Raw genomic sequence first — 3,169 nt, 5'->3', positions numbered from 1 at the left:
TCTACATGCCTTGCGTACCTAGTAGAAAGACTAAAATAAAAAATGCTGACATACCAACTGTTGGTGAGGATGTAAAGCAACTAGAACACTCATGCATTACTGATGGAAATGCAAAATGGCACATCCACTTTGGAAAATGGTTTGGCAGTTTCCTATCAAATGAAGCATAAACTTACCACAGGACCCACCAACCCAACTCCTGGGTATTTACTCTAGAGAAATAACAACATATATTTACCCCAAATCCTGGACCTGATTGTTTCTAGCAGTATTCTTTGTAATAGACAACAACTGGAAACAACCTAAATGCCTTTCATTGGGTAAATGATAAACAAAATATGTTCATCTGTAAAATTTAATACTCAGCAATAAAAAGGATCAAACTACTAATACGTGCAACAGCTTAGATGATTCTCAAAAGATGCTATGCTGAGTGAAAGAAGGCCATCACACATACCATATGATTCCATTTATATGACATTCTCAAAAAGACAAAACCATAGTGATGGAGAGCATATCAATGGTTGCCAGGGTTTACCCTTGAGGTGAGTATAACAATAGATATACCACAAGGAAATTTTTGGGGGTGATGGAACATATCTTAATTGTGGTAGTGGTTATATGAATCTATACATATGCTAAAATTCATAGAACCATATGCAAACAGAAAAAAGTCAATTTCTCTGTATAATAATTTAAAATGTTAAATTAAAAAATGGACACAAAGAAAACAATGCCCAGGATAGAAAAGACAACAGACAAAAGGAGGAGATAGAGGAAAGGAGACTAATAACAACAGGAGTTAAAAGGAAGCATAGTTCTGTGGCTACTATCCAGCCATTTGCTGGTAGACTACTAAATTATATATTTTTAAATTACTCTATTCAAAGCGACATTCTTTCTTTTTTTCCTTCCCTCTCCCTCTCCTCTTTCTTTCTTCCTTCCTTCCTCACTCATCTCTCTGGCTAACTTCTTCCTTTCTCCTATCATCTTGCTATCTTTTTTTTCCCATTTTCCCATCCTTTTACTATTTCCTCTATATTGTTTTCTTTGTTCTTTCTTTCTTTCGTTTTTTTTTTTCTTTGCTTTTTCTTCCTTTCTTTCTTTGTTTCTTCGCTCATGCTATATTCTGGACATTAGCAACTATTTAGCCTTAGATGTTTTGATGACAATTCATAATTTTCTAGAACTTCAGTAGAACTAATCAGCTATTCTGGGAGCCATGACTGTACATCAAATGGACTAAATGTGGTTTGATGCTGAAAGTTAATTAGTTATATTTATTTATTCTTTTTTATTCCTTTTTTTTTTTTTTTTGGTGAGGAAGATCAGCCCTGAGCTAACATCCAATGCCAATCTTCCTCTTTTTGCTGAGGGAGACTGGCCCTGAGCTAACATCCGTGCCCATCTGCCTCTACTTTATATGGGATGCCACCATAGCATGGCTTGACAAGCGGTGCATCGGTGCGCACCCAGGATCCGAACCTGCGACCCCCGGGCCACCTAAGCAGAGCACATGCACTTAACTGCTGTGCCACCTAGTCGGCCCCAGTAGGTTATATTTAAATTAAAAAATAATCTGTTCCAGTAAAAGATGGGAGGGGGGCAGGAAAATGTGCAAACCAGACTAAATTAATTTCAGCAATTTCTAACTAATACATGTCATTGTGCACTGTCACCTAAAAATCTAACATTTTAATAATTGTAATTTGACTCTACTAAGCTACCACTAACTTTTTGTTTCTCCAGATTATGGATACCATCTCACGTATCAAATGATTCCCCGAGTTAAACTTTTTAATTTCTTTTCTTGTTTCTTCCTTGTCACTGCTAAATCAATACCATTAAATGTTGATCTTAATTTTCCCGATATTGCTCATGAGTATGTGTCTTGCTTTCCAAGAGAGATACTGTGAAGAGAGCCAAAACAGCATAATCATTACATGATTTTAGAGGCTCAAGTAGGGGGACAGGTGATTTTTACTTCTTTATTAATTTCCTCAAGTAGAGAAGGGTCCTTGGTCATATTCACAGATGTAAGTATTTAAAATACCTATCCCCTCAAGAAAAGTCACAAAAGGATTTTATTTCAGAGTATGCTATGAGCAATTGTCATTAGTTTTTCACCTGAGAGAAGACATGTGCTTGCGAAGGGAAGAAGGGAAAAAAGATAAATAGATGAATACCAAATTTGTGGAGAAGTGGGTATATATGGTAAAGAAAGTTTGCATAAAGCAAGGTTGAGGATGTCAAAGACATATTTCACCTTCAAATTTTTATTTCGGACCTGTGCATTGCTATATCTAGACTTTTGGAATTTGTAATAGTACTCGAAAAGGGGGTTCAGTAACGTGGAGATTAGAACTATTTCTTCTGGGGTAGTGAATTGTTTCTTAGCATCAAATAATTGGAAAGAAGCTCAAAGGACACGGTTCTAAACCTTCCCATACCTACCTCTCCAATCTGATGCTGGATAACCGTTCCAGCTCCCTGAACTTTGCCCCTAACTTAATTATGTACATAATCAAACGCCTTACATGCTGTGGAGTTCCTAGGGTTGCCTGGTGAAATCTATGACTTTTATCTTGTTCATTTCATTTGGTAATGCTGAGACCATGCAATGAACATTTAAAATGCATATTCGTTTTATGTGAAAGTTCAAAAAGTTCACATTTCATATACATTTTCTCTGTATAATCTTTATGCAGAACTGATTCCTAGTACTTTCGATCTTCATACTAACCATCTATTTTTATAACATCTATACCTAGGTAAGAGAAATAGCTCAGAACTGATATGTTACTGTAAATCCAAAGAGGAAGTGCAGATCTTTCACTCTGAGGTAGGATTGAAACTGAGTAGATATGAAAGTTAAAGTTCAGATGAATACTCAATTTTTGGAAAAAAATATTAAATCATAGATGCATAATAAATTATACACAGTCCATCTCTAATTTAATTTAATTTTTTGCTTTAAGTCCAATTGCTAGTCATATTTTCCTCCCTTACATGCATCCACCTTAATACCTACCCTAGTTCGTTTGTATTTGCCCTTGAAAATATATTTACACTTGTAAAATAGGTAGCAATGTTAAGAGTACACACACACATACACTTTTTGGTAAACTTTTTTGACATATAACATATATACACACAGAAGAGTACACAA

This window comes from Diceros bicornis, chromosome 16, assembly GCF_020826845.1.
Source record: "Diceros bicornis minor isolate mBicDic1 chromosome 16, mDicBic1.mat.cur, whole genome shotgun sequence".
Classification (NCBI taxonomy): Eukaryota; Metazoa; Chordata; class Mammalia; order Perissodactyla; family Rhinocerotidae; genus Diceros; species Diceros bicornis.
Note: the sequence above shows the minus strand (reverse complement) of the source record.